The sequence below is a fragment of the Nycticebus coucang genome, chromosome 1, assembly GCF_027406575.1.
Source record: "Nycticebus coucang isolate mNycCou1 chromosome 1, mNycCou1.pri, whole genome shotgun sequence".
Lineage (NCBI taxonomy): Eukaryota > Metazoa > Chordata > Mammalia > Primates > Lorisidae > Nycticebus > Nycticebus coucang.
Genome location: NC_069780.1, coordinates 154,086,342 through 154,104,672, shown reverse-complemented (window position 1 = coordinate 154,104,672; position 18,331 = coordinate 154,086,342).

The window sequence follows — 18,331 nt, the reverse complement described above, 5'->3', positions numbered from 1 at the left end:
CCTGAGCTCAGAGGTTCAAGACCTGTATGTAACAGCAGTGAGCCAGAGTAAGACCCCGTCTCTACTAACATCAAAACTAGCCAGACGTTGTGGTGGGCTTCTGTAATCCCCGCTACTGGGGAGGCAAGGGGACAAAGCATCGCCAGAGAAAGAACATCTAAAAAAAAAGAAGAAAATGAACCAAAAAAAAAAAAAAAGTACTTCAAATGAAGAATGAACAAGCAAGCTGAAATTAAAAAAAAAAAAAAGAATGACTTTCAAGCTGTTTTAACTCAGGTGAGTTACTTGAGTTCTCTATTCTTTCGTGATCTACAAGAGCAGGATCGTAATAGTGTCAGTCTCATAGAGTTGTCAGGGATTAAATGAGGTAATACACAAAGAATATCCTAGGAGTTCAATGGGAGTTACTGTTGTCATTAATGCTGAACAAATTGGGCTGTATGTTTGTTGGAAAAACAATGGATTGCATGAGTAGTGAGTAATAGAGACAAAATAAATGACTAAACTGATCACAACACAGACTGTATTTCCACCTACACATTTTCCTGATAGAATATGTAAACCAGAAAAGTTTCCTGTAGAGAAAAAAGAGCATTAATAGTGAATGAATTTTGCAGTTTTCCATGTCTCTATTCCGTGTCTTTCCTTGCCATTTATTTCTCTGTGTCGTGTCCCAGCACTTAGATTTCTGCTGGTGTCCTCTACAATTCGATGAACCCTATTGTACAAATCCAAGGCCAGCTGTGGTATTTGAAAATAATCAAACTGGCGTCATCAGTCCCTTTCTTCCTTTCTTTCTCCCCAAAGTCCCTTTCTTTCAAACAGTTTTGAAATTCCATTACTAAATTTCCTCTTGCCTTTTAAATATATTACACATTGTGTTATGTATTTGTGGTTGAGATAATCACATGGATCCATTTGTTTTAAATTAAATCAGTTTAAGCTACAGAACTCTCCAAGTGTCCTGGTAAAGGGCTGCTCTGCATACAATATGAGCAGAGCCTAGAGCCAAATAATTAGGAACTAATTTGTCAGAATATAACCTGCTTGCAACTTTTGAACACTATCTGTAAATTCCTACGTAGAGATAAAGTTGAGATTCCTAGAAGTTCAATACAGTCAGTAGCAAAGAGTATGTTAAAGTTAACGGGCCACTTCCAAATTATAACCAGATATAGAACCCTTTCTTTGTTTTCCATGTTGGGTACTATCTAACATTGTTCCTTAACCAACTGCATGTTTGGGGACAATTAAATAAAGAAATTAGGTCCAACATATCTTTGATTGCAAGTCATAAAATGAAGGAAAAGGAAACATAGGGCAGGCAAGTAATTATCAGGGGTGAAGTAGCAACATAGCCTGAAGCACCTTACCCCACTTTATTCAAATCTATGTGGGAAAATACCATATTTATACATACATATGTATTGACACATGTTATATCAATTGAAATAGCTTACCATAATGCAGAGAGTTGTTCAAAGCCAATATTTGAAGTTGAATTTTAAAACATATACTTCACATAGAATTTTGAGCTAAAGGATGGGTGGCAGGTATACAATTAGTATTATATTACCGAGTTAAAACAATATATGTTTTAAATATTCTATAAGTTAATTAAAAAAACAAATGAAAAGTAAATGTATTAACTCAAATGTGTGAAATGATTGCTGTTCATTTGGCTGAGCTCACCTGCCAAGGAAACAGGACATGTGAAGGGGGAAGTGCCGCCTATGCCAGTACCTTCACATGGTAGTTAGCACGCCCACTGCCCTTAATTCCATAAAAGTAAAAGAAATGCAAAATTATCCATGACACCACAAAGTTTTCTCTCGGACATTTTCAAGACTTTAAGTATTTTGTTTTATTCTGCAAAAGAAGTCCCGATGAAAGCCACAAGTAGTTTCTAAGAAGGATGTGAGTTTAAGAAAATATCTCTCTGTTCTCATGGGACTGGCTTCAGAGGGAAACACATTTGTTGGCCACATTTTGCTCTGTTTGGGGCCCTCAGCTTCATCTGAAGCTTTCCCTCTCTGTCCACACTCCCCATTATCATTTCCATCCACTGAAGTCAGCAAAAGCTCTGTAATGACAATAGATTCTAAGTCAGAGGGAGGAGAAAGAAATGTATAGTTTGTCTGGTAATAATTGCTTTAATAATGGTAAGGAGGAAAGGTGGGTGTTAGTGGTTCTGGGGTGAATCATTAGCTTGAGGTCTCTGAGCATTCAGCTAATAATTTCCTTGAACTTGGACTGCTCTGAATCAGGGCAGCCTGTGCCTATGTTTGGATCAGAACTGAAACCCTGAAGACAGACTGTAAATATTAAAAATCAAAACTTTTGCATAACAAAAGAAAATACCATTAAAGTAGTAAAAAGACAAATGTTAAACCGGTAAAAAAGAATTGCAACAGACAAAGGTGTTCAATATCCTTAATATATAAAAGTTTCTAAAAAAGAAAAAATTCAATCACATTATATATAAATAGGCTAGAGACAGGAATAGATAACTTGTAAACAAAGTTTTGGCCCTTTACCATGTGAAACTCACTCACAATGAAATAAGTGCAAATTAAAATGATGTGGAGTTACTATTTCTCAATAAACATAGGAGTACTAAAATGGCAAAAAAATAAATAAAAGTTGGACAAGGTAGACTTTATTGGTGGAACTGAGTACCATGATTCTCTTTTACAAATGCAAAATGGCCCAATGTCTATAAGAAAGGAATTTGGCAAATCTTGCAAAATTCCACAAATTTTTATTCTTTGATTCATCAATCTTACTTCTGGGAATTTATACCCTCAATATACAGGCAAAAAGTAGAAAAAGACATATTACTAGGGTAATTCAGTGCAATATGTTTTAATAACAATATGTAATAACATATATATGAATGTTGATTAATATAGTGTAGTATAAAATGGAAAGGCTCTTTCAAAAAAATTATGGAGGAGGAAACACTGCCTAACTCATTCTAGGAGACTAGGATTGTCTTGATACAAAAAACAGATGAAGACTTTACAAGAACACTACAGACCATTATCTCTAATTAATGTAAACACAAAAACCCTCAATAAATGCCAGCAAATCAAACTCAGCAACACATAAAAAGAATTATATACCATGACCAAGTGGGAGTTATTCTAGTACGGCTTAACATCTGAAAATTAATTAATGTAAATACATCATATCAATAGAATAAAAAACAAAAACCATATCATTATCTCAAAAGACACAGAAAAGCATTTGACAAAATCCTACACTCTTTTGAGTTAAAAAGATTCAACACACAAGAAATAGAAGGGAACTTCCTCAACCTGGTAAAGATTATCCATGAAAAAACCCCTATAGCATTATACTTAATAGCAAAAAGACTGAAAGGTTTCTCCTGAGATTAGGAACAAGACAGGATGTTGGTTCTTATCACTTATTCTCAAGATTATATTGGAGATTCTAATCAGAGACATTAGGAAAAAAAAAAAGAAGAAAGAAAAGACATAGAAGATGTCTAGATTAGAAAGAAAGAAGTAAAATTACCTGTACTCACAGAAAGCATACTCTTATACATGGAATAGCCTAAGAAATACAGTATATATTAAAAAAAAAAAACTATTAGAAGTAATAAATACATGAATATAAGACCAGTATACAAAAATGGAAGAATAAAACATTTTAAAGGAGGGAGGGAACAAAGTGGAGTGTACAGGCATAGAAGCTGGATTTATACGGTTACCTTGCAGTGTAGATTAAACTTTGCAGTTCTCAAAATTTAATTAAAAAGACAACCACCTGGATATATGTCATTATACATTCATTCAAATCCATAAAATGAATAACACCAAGAGTGAACCCTGTTGTGAACTATGGGTGATAATGATATGTCAATGTAGGTTCATCAGTTGTAACAAATCCCACTCAGGGGATATTGACCACAGGAGAGTCCATGCATGTGTAGGAATGGGAATGTGTGAGAAATCTCTATACCTTCCTATGAATTTTGCTGTGAACTTAAAACTGCTCTAAAAAATAAAATCTACTGAAAAAAGACAACACCTAAAAATTAAACATAAAACAAATGGCCCTAGTATGCACCAAACTGTTGGCATAACTATACAAAAAACACCTATTTCAATGACATTAATAGGCAATAATTTCAGTGTACATTCTGAATAGAATGTACTTAAGGAAAAAAATGCATTGAAAAAAATTTTTAATTATTAAACTTTTTAATAATTTAATATTGGTAATAGTATAGGTTTTGTGATTTTGAGACAGTTATGTGTATATTATGGAATCAAACAAAAGAGTAATTGGATTGTGTCATCAAGAACCAGGCCTTGCCAATGGGATAAAGGAGAAATAGTGATGGTTTGATAGGGGTAAGTCGTGGAGTTTTGAATTTGAAGTCTGAGTTATAAATTTATAATGTATTTATATTTATGAAATAAAATCATTTCTAATCTTTGTCCTTTGGAAAGGCCTAGAAGTAATGATTAGTGTAGTAATAATGAGCTCTCCCAGTGCTCAGGTTATGGTCCCTAAACATTATTTTCAACTTAAAAGGGCCAATTCTGGATCTGCAACAAGAATTATTAAAAGCAAGTCTTCAACATTTTGTTTTACCAAAAAGCAATAAACTTACCAAAGATTACTGGGGTTGCTGTAGATTAAATTGTATTCCCCCAAAATACATGTTCAAGTTCTAAAACTTGGCACCCGTGAATGTGACTTTACTTAAAAATAGGGCCTTTGGGGCAGCGCCTGTGGCTCAACGGAGTAGGGCGCCAGCCCCATATGCCAGAGGTGGTGGGTTCAAACCCAGCCCCAGCCAAAAACTGCAAAAAAAATAGGGCCTTTGAAGATTTCATCAAGTTAAAATGAAGTAATTCTGATTAAGGTTGCCCCAAGTCCAGTGACTATTGTCTGTATGAGAAGAGGGAATTTGGACACAGAGAGAGAAAGAGAGACCATGTGATGACATTGGAGTGATGAGCCCATAAAGTGAGGAACACCAAGGATTGCCTGCAACAGCTAGAAGCCAGGAGAGAGGCAGGAACAGATTTTCTCTCAGAGCCTCCACAAGAAACCAGCTCTACCAACATCTTGATCTCAGACTTTCAGCCTCCAGAACTGTGAGCCAATACATTTCTCTTGTTTTAAGCCACCCAGTTTGTGGTAATTTGCTACAGCATTCCTAAAGCTAATACAGGAATAATGTAAAAAAGATCATAAGCTGACTTGAAGAGGCTGTCACTGACTAAATATAGGACAATTTGTATATCAATAATAATAATAATAATATTTCCAATAAAGTAAAGCAAACATGTTTAAATCCACAAAAATCATATTGGAATTGAAAAAAATTTAAAAACCTAATTGGATAACTTTGAAGGATACTAGAAAACTAAGTATTTTGGTAAAATATGAGGGAAAGAAGGAAACATTTATTTTATCCTCCACTATAAACGCTATCACTGGTTAACCAAGACATAGGTGAGGAGAATTTTTTCTTTATTGAATTATTCCAGCTATTATGTTATAGAATATCACCGTTCTGAAGCCCCTAATGAATCAGTCAGTGGATCCAGGCCACAGTCATCAATGGTGGCTGTGGAAAGGAGAAACAACCATGTGTCTTCTAGTGGAAATATACAGCACTGTGATGTGCCATGGGGGTGGGGGTGGGGGTATCAAATCTAATCTGATCGAGTCTCTAGATCCAACCACCAATTTTCAGAAAACTCAAGGGACAAATGAAGTTATTAAAAAAAAAAATACTATGGGGATGCAATCAGCCAAAGGTACTACACAATCTTACAAGATAAATGATTTGATTTCTTCAATTAATTGTATAAAAACCACCAAAGCACAAAAGGGAGCCCCTTAATTAAAAGAGACTTCAGAGACACCAACCAATTGTAATGTATGGCACCTACCTTGAATCTCGATTCTAATTTAAATAAATAAATAAATAAAATGTAATTTTATGAGATACTTGGAGTAATTGACTGGATATAAAGGAATTGTTGGTAATTTTTCAGTTGTGATAATCTATTTTTTTAAAAAGAAAATCCTTGTCTTTTAGAGAAAGGTGTCAAATATTTACAGATCAAAAGATATGAAGTCTGGGATTTGCTCTAAAACAATTTATCGGGGTGGGAGGAAATGGTAGCATAGATAAAATTACATTGGTCAGGTCCTATTTTTATAATTGTTGAAGATTAATATATAGGTATTTATTAAACTTTTCTTTCTACTTTTAAATATTTTAAACATTTTCCACACTAAAAAGTTAGGGAGGAAAAACATTGACTGAAAAAGCTACAGCCTCTCATCACTAAAAACTTACAATTCAAAATGTCAGCAAGAATGGAGCTGAAAAGGCCCAGCAGAGAGAGAAACCCTAATTACTTGGTGTGGCTGTTAGCCCCCTATGTGCCAACTGTGAGAGTCCTGCCCTAACTCACAGGGCCGCGGTGGAGAGTGAGTAAAGGTTGAAAGGCTATCACAAACACAAAGTGCAAAGGGTTTCACAATAGTCGTTGGAAGGCAGTTCTTTTTATCTCTTTGCTGAGTTCAGGCTCAGGGCCACATCAGTCCTTTGGCCTCATGTATTTATTGCCATTGCCCTGGGCCTTTAGACACAAAGATAGATCCAGACCCCTGACTGCCAGTCCCTTGGTCTGATATTTAGACCACCCACCCACTTCCCATGGCAACTTCCATTTCAGGAAAATATTTATGGGAAGGCACCTGTTACCAGACTGGAAAAACAATCCAGCATTTGAACTGAAATTATTTTCTCCCATCCTAGTTTAAACCCACTACTCCATGTGTGGAGGGAATAATATGTTGAGGTTGCTTCCATGGGAGAGGAGCCACGAATCCTACAAAATAACGACATTTCATCACAGAGGCCTTTGCTCTGTAGCATAGACGCATTATTACCAGGAATAAACACCTATGGAGTTAGACATTGTGGCTGCCAAAGCAATAATTATGAATAACATGTTCATAGCACATGCAAATCAATGCACTCCTTATGACTGATATCATCTGCAGGTTTTCTGGCAGCAGTTTTAATTAAGAATAGTCTAATTAGCAATAATCACAATTAAATTTGGGATCCCTATGCCCTCTCCACAGGATTTCTCAGTCTACACAAGCCTGTAAAGTAGCTTCACATTAAGTATGATTATGACCATTTCACAGATAATGAAACAGGTTTGTAATCTGCTCAACATCCAGCAAGTTATTCAAGAATATTCAGACGGTTGTTCTTGATCTGCCAACCCACACGAGGATTTTATTCTCGTACAGCATTTATGATCTGAAATTTCAAAATTTATTGAAATGCAAACTTTTGAATAATAAATCTGTGCTAATTCTCCCCCAAATGGTAAAAGATTTGTTCCTACTTGGAGTCTCCAAGAAACAATTTCAAGTTTTCCTGTAGGACTCTGGTCTTCAGCTTATAAAATGTATCTTTTTGTTCCTGAGTTGTAGCTTGATGGTTGTATTCTGGTAAACACAGGTTCACATCAAATAATAAATGTTTTTTATTTTATTTTATTTATTTTTTCTGAGACAGAGTATAGCTTACAGCAACTTTAAATTCTTGGGTTCAAGCCATCCTCTTGCCAGAGTCTCCCAAGTAGCAGGGACTATAGGCATGTGCTACCTTGCATGCCTAGTTTTTGTTTCTGTTTTTTTTCTATTTTTAGTAGAGACGAGGTCTTGTTCTTGTTGGGTCTAGTCTGGAACTCCTGAGCTCAAGAGATCAACCCACTTGGGCCTCCCAGAGTGCTAGGATTACAGGCATGAGCCACCATACCCAGCTGTAAATGTTTCTTTAATCATATACAAAAATTTAACTAGATATGGATCACAGACCTAAATGTTAAAACCAACACTATAAACTTTCTATGAGAAAATACAGTAGAAAAATCCTTGTGAACTTGGGTTAGAAAAAGTTTTCTTAAATAAGTCACTAAAAACTTGGTCAGAGAAGAAAATATCGGTAAATAGGACTTAATCAGAATTTAACATTTCTGCTCTTTAGGAGATATTGTTAAGAATATGAAAAGATGGCTGGTCCAAGAGCAGTAGTGTTTACAACTAATTGATCACAACCAATTACAGATTCCTTTGTTCTTTCTACATTCCCACTGCTTCACTTGACTAGCCTAAAAAGAAAAATGAAAAGATGAGTCACAGACTGGGAAAAATATTTGTAAACCACTATTGCCAGAGGACATCTGGAATACATATTTATATATCTTTTGACTTAATAATGAATAAAACCAAACAAGCCTGTTAAAAAGAGGGCAGAAATCAGCTTGGTGCAGATAGCTCAGCGAGTAGGGCACCGGCTACATGCACCGAGGCTGGTGGGTTAGAACCTGGCCCTGACCTGCTAAACAATGACAACTGCAACCAAAAAATAGCCAGGTGTTGTGGCAGGCGCCTATAGTCCCAGCTACTCGGGAGGTTGAGGCAAAAGAATTGCTTAAGCCCAAGAATTTGAGGTTGCTGTGAGCTGTGACAGCACTGCACTCTACTGAGGGTGACATAATGAGACTCTGTCTCAAAAAAACAAAACAAAAAAAGAAAGTGGGCAAAAATCATAAACAGAAACTTTGCAAATGAAGATATACTAATGGCCAACAAACTCATGAAATAATGCTCAATGTCTCTAATTGTTTGGGAAATGCAAATCAAGACCACAATGACATATCACCTAACTCCAATGAAAATGGCTCTTATTTAAAAGTCCCAAAACAGATGCTGGTGTAGGTGCAGAGAGAAAGGAACTATTACATGCTGTTGGTGGAACTGCAAACTCCATGGAAAACTGTATGGCAATACCTCAAAGAACTCAAAGTAGACTTACAATTTGATTTGGCAATCCTACCAAATTTTATAAAAAGGTCATTTTTATAAAAAGGACACCTACACTCGAATATTTATAGCAGCACAATTCACAATTGCAAAAATATGGAAACAACCCAAGTGCCCACCAATACATAAATAGAGTAATCAAATGTGGTATACGCATACTATGGAGTATGACTTAGCCATAAAAATGGAATCTGGTATCTTTTGGGACAACCTGGATGGAACTAGAAACCATTCTTTTTTTTTTTTTTGTGGTTTTTGGCCAGGGCTAGGTTTGAACCCGCCACTTCCGGCACATGGGACTGGTGCCCTACTCCTTGAGCCACAGGCGCCGCCCTAGACCATTCTTTTAAGTGAAACATCATAAGAATAGAGAAACAAACATATGTACTCAATACCAAGTTGGAAGTGGGCCAGGTGTGGTGGCTCATGCCTGTAATCCTTGCACTCTGGGAGGCTGAAGTGGGTGGATCACCTGAGTTTGAGAGTTCAAAACCAGCCTGAGCAAAAGCAAGACCATGTGTCTTTTAAAAACAAACAAACAAACAAAAAAACTTGAAACTAATTGATCAACACTTAAGTGCACATATGGAAGTAAATCTTAATGAAAATCAAGCAGGGGGGAGGGAGGAGGAGGGATGGATAAATTCACAACTATTGAGTACAGTGCACACTATCTGGGTGAAGGGCACACTTACAACTTTGACCCAAACTGTACAAAAAATAAAGTATGTAAACAAAACTTGTATAACCCTAATATCCTGAAATTTTTTTAAAAATGAGAAAAACCTGATGTTTAAAAAAAATAGGTAAAATTTTTAAACAGTTCACTAAAAAGGTCATATCATGGCAAATGATACTTAACATTTGTCAGAGAGAAATGCACATTTAAACCTTATGGGACACCACTACACATGTATAGTGTAAAATTTTAATAAAATTTTAATAAATTTAAAATTTTTTTATTTTATTTTTAAAATAAAATTTTTATTTTATTTTTAAAATAAAATTTTTATTTTATTTTTAAAATAAAATTTTTATTTTATTTTTAAAATAAAATTTTTATTTTATTTTTAAAATAAAATTTTTATTTTATTTTTAAAATAAAATTTTTATTTTAAAAATAAAATTTTTATTTTCTTTTATTTTATTTTTAATAAAATTAAAAGATTGATAATCCCAAGTTCTCATGAAGATGGAGAGCACCTAGAAATTTTGTACTTTGTTGGTGGGAATGTAAAAATGATATAACTACTTTGGAAAAACAATTAAGCTATTTCTTATAAAACATACCCTTACCATATAATCCAGAAATCTTATACCAAAGTATTGATGAAGAGAAATGAACACATGTCCACATACAGGTACGTGTGTGAATCTTGACATGAGTCCTGTGCGTGGATGTTGATATTAGCCTTATTTATAATTATCCCAAACTGAAAATACCCAAATGCTCCTCAACTGGTGAATGGGTAAGCAAACTGTGGTGCATCCCTACAATGGAAACAAATCACTGATGCATACAAATATATAGATGAATATTATAATCTTTACATTAAGTGAAAGAAGCCAGAAACCAAGGGCTACATACGGTTTAGTTTCATTCAATGACATTGTAGAAAAGGCAAAACTATAGGGACAGAAATCAGATTAGTGGTTGCCCAAAGCTAGGGGTATGGGAAGGAGATTGACGGGAAAGAGGCATAGGAAGCCCTCCTCAGGTGAAGACAGTGTTCCAGATCTTGATTGTAGCTGTGTGCATTTAACAAACTCAGTAAATTGAACACTTTAAAAAGGAGCTCGTTAATGTACGCAAATTATGCTACAATAAACTTGAACCTCCGAAAAGTGTTTATTGAACACCAAGTGCACTGGTAATACTGAAAAGCCAGAAAATTAAAGAAACAATCCTTTGCTTTGAAGGATTTATAGTTTAGGTGGAAGAACAAAAATAATACTTAAAAAATAATGCCTATGTCCTATTTCCAATTTGTTCTGCATGCAAGGAACTTGGGAGTAGCCATGCCATCTCAACAAGCAAAAAGCTGAATGGACTGAAAAATCAACAACTCTTCTTGGGGAAAATGTGTGGACACAGGATAGACCACTTCCCCCAAGACTGGAGAGAGAGTGGAGGGAGCCACAGCTAAACAAAGCCTGGAACAAGTGCAAGGGTAGAAAAGCCTGAACTGAAATCAACAAACTGCTAGAGGCTTAGTGAGGACAAAGTCAAAAGCTCCAAGGAGACCTAGTCACGGAAGGGCTTCCACAGTATTGTGAGGTTTATCTCTAGGTTCTCACAGTAAATATCAGAGGATAATTCCCTTGTGATTCCAGCAGACGGAGGGGGCAAAAGAATCATTTTGAAATATGTCATAGCACTCTGTTCTCAGCAAGGCCTGTCTTCGGGAGAAACTATTTAAGTAGAACCTAATCTGCTGGGCTATAATGAGAGACAACTGGGGAAGGGAAATACCTAACACCAGCCCACTCTAGTCACGGTGTTCCAACTAAAGGGTATGGAAAATACTAAGAGACGCTTGTGAATTTCACAGTCCAAAGGCATGGGCTAAATAATACTGAGGTCAGGCGCAGTGTCTCATGCCTGTAATCCTAGTATCTTGGGAGGCCAGAGTAAGAGGATCACCTGAGGCCAGGAGTTTAAGACCAGCCTGGGCAACATAGCAAGACTGTCTATACAGATAACAAAAATAATAGCTGGGTGTGGTGATCCTGTAATCCCAGTTACTTAGGAGGCCAAGGCAGGAGGATCACTTGAACCCAGAAGTTTAAGGTTGCAGTGAACTCTGGTCATGCTACTACAATTCAGCATGGGTGATAGTTAAGTACCTATCTCTTAAAAAAATAATAATAATAAAAATATTTTTAAAAGACTGAGACCTAATCATATGCATCCCTACCCCCTGAATACCTTACCACTACATTACAATAGTTCCCTTCCTTCCTTTCTTCCCTCCCTCCCTCTCTCCCTCCCTCCCTTCCTTTTTTCTTTCTTTCTTTCTTTCTCTCTCTCTATCTCTCTCTCTCTCTCTCTCTCTCTCTCTCTTTCTTTCTCACTCTGTCCACTCTGGCTAGAATGCCATGGCTTCATCATAGGTCTCAGCAACCTCAAACTCCGGGCCTCAAGTGATCCTTTTGCCTTAGCCTCTTGAGTAGCTGGGACTACAGGCACACCATCACACCTGGCTAGTTTTTCTATTTTTAGTAGAGATGGGTCCTCGCTCTGGTCTTGAACTCCTGAGCTCAAGCAATCCACCCACCTCAGCCTCCCAGAGTGTTAGGATTATAGGCATGAGCCACTGCACCCAGCCTATAGCTGTTCTTTTTAACCAGTATATGATTTCCTGCTATCAAGAAAAAATTATAAGGCATATAAAGAGGCAAAACACAATTTGAAAAGACAGAGCAAACATCAGAAACAGACTGGTCAGGCATGTTGGAATTATCAGACCAGAAGTTTAAAACAACTATGAATAATATGTAAAGGGCTTTAGTGGATAAACCAGACAGTATGCAAGAACAGGCGAGCAATGTAAGTAGAGAGATGGAAATCCTAAGAGAGAACTGAAAAGAAATGCTAGAGATCAAAAACCTTACAGCAGGAATGAAGAATGTCTTTGATGAACTTATTAGTAGACTGGTCACAGCTGAGGAAGGAATCTCTGATCTTGAGAATATCTTAATAGTAACTTCCAAAAATGAAAAGCAAAGAGAAGGGCTGGGTATGGTGGCTCATGCCTGTAATCCTAGCACTCTAGGAGGCTGATGGAGGTGGATTGCTTGAGCTTTAGGAATTTGAGAGCAGCCTGAGCAAGAGTGAGAGTCTGTCACTTAAAACAAATAAACAAACAAACAAAAAAATAGCTGAGCATTGTGGCAGGTGCCTGCAGTCCCAGCTAAGGGGTCACTTGTGCCCAAAAGTTTGGAGGTTGCTGTGAGCTATGATGCCATGGCACAGTATGGAGGGCAACAAAGTGAGAGAAAGAAAAGAAGGGAAAGAAAGAAAGAAAGAAAGGAAGGCAGGAAGGAAGGAAAGGAAGGAAAGGAAGGAAAGAAAGGAAGGAAGGACAGGAAAGAGAAAAGACTATCCAAGGACCATAGGCCCATTAAAACAAGATGTATACAGGTAATAGGACTACCAGAAAGAGAAAGCAAGAGAAGGAATATTTGAAATAAGAATGACTAAGAATTCCTCCAAATTAATGTCAAATACCAAACAACAGATCCAGGAGTCTCAGAGAATACCAAACAGGATAAAAAGCAAAACAAAACAAAACAACAACAACAACAAAAAGCAAACCCAAAACAAAAAATAAAATTACATCTAGGTGTATTAGTTTCAACTATAGAAAATCAAAATAAAGAAAAAATCCTGAAAGAAGTAAGACAGGACAGGTGCCTGTAATCCTAGCACTCTGGGAGGCTGAGGCAGGCAGATTGCTTGAGCTCAGGAGTTTGAGACCAGACTGAGCCAAAATTAGACATCCTCTAAAAGATAGCCAGGTGTTGTGGCAGGTACCTGTAGTCCTAGCTACTGGGGAGGCTAAGGTGAGAAAATCACCTAAGCCCAAGAGTTTGAAGTTGCTGTAAGCTATGACAACGCAGCACTCTACTGAGGGCAACGAAGTAAGACTGTCTCAAAAATTAAATAAATAAATAAATTCAGAGGAAAGAAACCTTATGTATAAACCAACAAAGATACGAATTGTATGTGATTTCACCTCAGAAACCATGCATGCAAGAAGAAAATGAAGTGAAATATTTGAACTGTTGAGAGGGAAAAAAAAAAACTCCATCAACCTAGAATTCTGTACCCTCTAAAATTATTCTTCAAAAATGAAAGGAAAATGAATATTTCATAAAAATTAAGGAAATTGGGTGGCACCTGTGGCTCAAAGGAGTAGGGCGCTGGCCCCACATGCTGGAGGTGGTGGGTTCAAGCCCAGCCCCAGCCAAAAACTGCAAAAAAAAAAAAAAAGAAAAAGAAAAAAAATTAAGGAAATTTGTTACCAGTGAACGTGTCTTACAAGAAACATTAAAAGTTCTTTAGAGAGAAGGAAAGTGATACAGGTCAGAACATTGTCTGTATTCAACTACATGCTTATGTATATTTCTTACATACTACATATATATGCTTATGTATGCTTATATAGAAGTGAAACAAGGGATGCAAGGCTGGTTTAACATACGCAAGTCCATAAACGTTATCCACCATATTAACAGAGGCAAAAATAAAGATCACATGATCCTCTCAATAGATGCAGAAAAAGCATTTGATAAAATCCAGCATCCTTTTCTAATTAGAACACTGAAGAGTATAGGCATAGGTGGCACATTTCTAAAACTGATTGAAGCCATCTATGACAAACCCACAGCCAATATTTTACTGAATGGAATAAAACTGAAAGCTTTTCCTCTTAGAACTGGAACCAGACAAGGTTGTCCTCTGTCACCTTTACTATTCAACATAGTGCTGGAAGTTCTAGCCAATACAATTAGGCAAGACAAGGAAATAAAGGGAATCCAAATGGGAGCAGAGGAGGTCAAACTCTCCCTCTTTGCTGACGACATGATCTTATACTTAGAGAAACCCAAAGACTCAACCACAAGACTCCTAGAAGTCATCAAAAAATACAGTAATGTTTCAGGATATAAAATCAATGCACAAGTCAGTAGCCTTTGTATACACCAATAACAGTCAAGATGAGAAGCTAATTAAGGACACAACTCCCTTCACCATAGTTTCAAAGAAAATGAAATACCTAGGAATATACCTAACGAAGGAGGTGAAGGACCTCTATAAAGAAAACTATGAAATCCTCAGAAAGGAAATAGCAGAGGATATTAACAAATGGAAGAACATACCATGCTCATGGATGGGAAGAATCAACATTGTTAAAATGTCTATACTTCCCAAAGCAATCTATCTATTCAATGCCATTCCTATCAAAGTACCTACATCGTACTTTCAAGATTTGGAAAAAACGATTCTGCGTTTTGTATGGAACCGGAAAAAACCCCGTATAGCTAAGGCAGTTCTTAGTAACAAAAATAAAGCTTGGGGCATCAGCATACCAGATTTTAGTCTGTACTACAAAGCCATAGTGCTCAAGACAGCATGGTACTGGCACAAAAACAGAGACATAGACACTTGGAATCGAATTGAACACCAAGAAATGAAACTAACATCTTACAACCACCTAATCTTCGATAAACCAAACAAGAACTTACCTTGGGGGAAAGACTCCCTATTCAATAAATGGTGTTGGGAGAACTGGATGTCTACATGTAAAAGACTGAAACTGGACCCACACCTTTCCCCACTCACAAAAATTGATTCAAGATGGATAAAGGACTTAAATTTAAGGCATGAAACAATAAAAATCCTCAAAGAAAGCATAGGAAAAACACTGGAAGATATTGGCCTGGGGGAAGACTTCATGAAGAAGACTGCCACGGCAATTGCAACAACAACAAAAATAAACAAATGGGACTTCATTAAACTGAAAAGCTTCTGTACAGCTAAGGACACAATAACCAAAGCAAAGAGACAACCCACACAATGGGAAAGGATATTTGCATATTTTCAATCAGACAAAAGCTTGATAACCAGGATCTATAGAGAACTCAAATTAATCCACATGAAAAAAGCCAACAATCCCTTATATCAATGGGTAAGAGACATGAATAGAACTTTCTCTAAAGACGACAGACGAATGGCTAACAAACACATGAAAAAATGTTCATCATCTCTATATATTAGAGAAATGCAAATCAAAACATCCCTGAGATATCATCTAACCCCAGTGAGAATGGCCCACATCACAAAATCTCAAAACTGCAGATGCTGGCGTGGATGTGGAGAGAAGGGAACACTTTTACACTGCTGGTGGGACTGCAAACTAGTACAACCTTTCTGGAAGGAAGTATGGAGAAACCTCAAAGCACTCAAGCTAGACCTCCCATTTGATCCTGCAATCCCATTACTGGGCATCTACCTAGAAGGAAAAAAAATCCTTTTATCATAAGGACACTTGTACTAGACTGTTTATTGCAGCTGAATTTACAATCGCCAAAATGTGGAAACAGCCTAAATGCCCACCAACCCAGGAATGGATTAACAAGCTGTGGTATATGTATACCATGGAATACTATTCAGCCATTAAAAAAAATGGAGACTTTACATCCTTCGTATTAACCTGGATGGAAGTGGAAGACATTATTCTTAGTAAAGCATCACAAGAATGGAGAAGCATGAATCCTATGTACTCAATCTTGATATGAGGACTATTAATGACAATTAAGGTTATGGTGGGGGGAAGCAGAAAGAGGGATGGAGGGAGGGGGGTGGGGCCTTGTTGTGTGTCACACTTTATGGGGGCAAGATATGATTGCAAGAGGGACTTTACCTAACAATTGCAATCAGTGTAACTGGCTTATTGTACCCTCAATGAATCCCCAACAATAAAAAAAAAAAAAAGACCAAGAGTTGGAGGTTGCTGTGAGCTGTGATGGCACAGCACTCTACTGAGGGCAACAAAGTGAGACTCTACGAAAAAGAAAAAAAAAAAGAAGTGAAACAAATGACAGTGATGATATATGGAAAAGGCAGGAAATATTAGGATTATTTTGCTCTTATAAGGTATTTATACTACCTGTAAAGTGGAACCGTGTTATTCGAAAGTGGACTTGGATTAGTTGTATATTGGGAATTCTAGGGCAACCACTGAAAAAAATTTAAAAATGAGGGATAACTAGCATGCTAAGAAAGGGGGAAAATGAAATCACATAAAATGCTCAATTAAAACAACAAAAGGCAGAAAAAAGAGTGGAAAAACAAAAATAGGAAAAAAGAACAAGTACAGTAAATGGAAAGCAGTAACAAAGGTAACATGTGTTATTACCAGCTATTTTAATAATCACTTTGAATGTCAATAGTCTACATTTAAAAATCAAAAGACAGAGATTGTCAGAGAAAATTAAAAAATAAGACAATTATGTCATCTACAGTTATATATTGTCTATAAGAAATCCACTTTTAAAATAATGATACCAAGCTTAAAAATAAATGGATGGACACAAGATTGGAGAAGCAAGAATCTAATGTACTCAATTCTAATATGAAGGCAGTAGGTGATCTAATACAAGGTAGGAGGGTAGGGGAATGGGGGAGTGGGGAGAAGGGAGTAGGGGGGTCACAGTGTATGGCACACCTCTTGGGGGCGGAATACAATTATAGGAGGGACTTTAACAAATGCAATCGATGTAACCTAATTCTTTGTATGCTCAATGAATCCCAAACAATAAAAAAAAAAAATGAATGGAGAGGGCGCTATCTATGGCTCAGTCGGTAGGGCGCCGGCCCCATATACCGAGGGTGGCGGGTTCAAACCCAGCCCCGGCCAAACTGCAACCAAAAAATAGCCGGGCGTTGTGGCAGGCGCCTGTAGTCCCAGCTACTCGGGAGGCTGAGGCAAGAGAATCACTTAAGCCCAGGAGTTGGAGGTTGCTGTGAGCTGTGTGAGGCCATGGCACTCTACCGAGGGCCATAAAGTGAGACTCTGTCTCTACAAAAAAAAAAAAAAAAAAAAATGAATGGAGAGAAATATACCATGCTAACATTAATCAAAAGAAAGCAGGAATGGCTATACTAATTTCAGACAGAGCAGACTTCAAAGCAAGGGAAGTTATCAGGGATAAAGTAGGGGTCATAATAAAGGGATTAATTTTCTAAGAAGACATAATCCTTAAACTGTATATGACTAACAATGAAGGTCAAACTATATGAGCCCCAAACTGATAGCATTTCATGGAGAAATTGATGAATAAACTATTATGGTTGGGTATTTCAACACCCCTCTATCAGAAATGGATAGATCAAGCAGGCAGAAAATCAGTAAAGACATCCTTGAACTCAACAACACCATCAATCAGTTGGATCTACTTGACATCTACAGACTACTTTATCCAACAACAGCAGAATACATAATATTTTCAAGTTCTCCTGGAAAATCATCAAGATAGACCATATTTGGGGCCATAAAACACATGTTAACAAATTAAATAAAACTGAAAATCATACAATGTTGGCTCTCAGATCCCCATAAAGTAGAAATCAATAATAGAAAGATAACTAAAATATCCCCAAATCTGTGGAAATTAAACATACGTCTAAAAAACACACAGGTCAAAAAAGAAATCTCAAGAGAAAGTTTAAAATAGTTTAAACTTAATAAAAATGAAAACACAATTTATCAATATTTATGGAATAAGAGAAGTTTCTAGCATTGAATTCATATATTTAAAAAAAGAAAGATTTAAAATTAGAGCAAACTAAATCCAAAATAAACAGAAGGAAATAATAGAGTGAAAATCAATGAAAGTGAAAATGAGAACTCAATACAGACTA